This window comes from Penaeus vannamei, chromosome 2 (assembly GCF_042767895.1).
Source record: "Penaeus vannamei isolate JL-2024 chromosome 2, ASM4276789v1, whole genome shotgun sequence".
Classification (NCBI taxonomy): domain Eukaryota; kingdom Metazoa; phylum Arthropoda; class Malacostraca; order Decapoda; family Penaeidae; genus Penaeus; species Penaeus vannamei.
Genome location: NC_091550.1, coordinates 13,352,900 through 13,353,316, shown reverse-complemented (window position 1 = coordinate 13,353,316; position 417 = coordinate 13,352,900).

Sequence of the window (417 nt, the reverse complement as noted above, 5' to 3'; positions counted from 1 at the left end):
TTGCGCCGGCTCGCCCCCCTCGCCCCGGGACGCCCCTCGCCCCTCCTTCGGGCACTGCCAGGGATGTCGAGGCCCTTAAAAGTATTTCCAAGAGTATCCGGCTCGTCTTCCCGTCTCCAAATCTATATGCTTTCTTCATCTCTTAACTTTCCTTGCCAATCCATCCTTTTCGTCTCCCATTTCCATTTCCATTTCCAGTCCGAACTCGATCAGACTCGAACCTTGGCCTCCATCCCCATCTCAATCCCATTTCCATTTCCATCGCGTCCGTCTCAGGCGTATTCTTAGCTCGCCCTTCTTCCCATCACTCTCGGCGTGTCTCCCACCTTTTTTCCGAAGGGAAGAAATCGAGAGGACCTTCCTGCCCATTGGGAAGGAGAGAGAGAGAAAAAAGGGAACAACCCCCCAAAAAAAGGC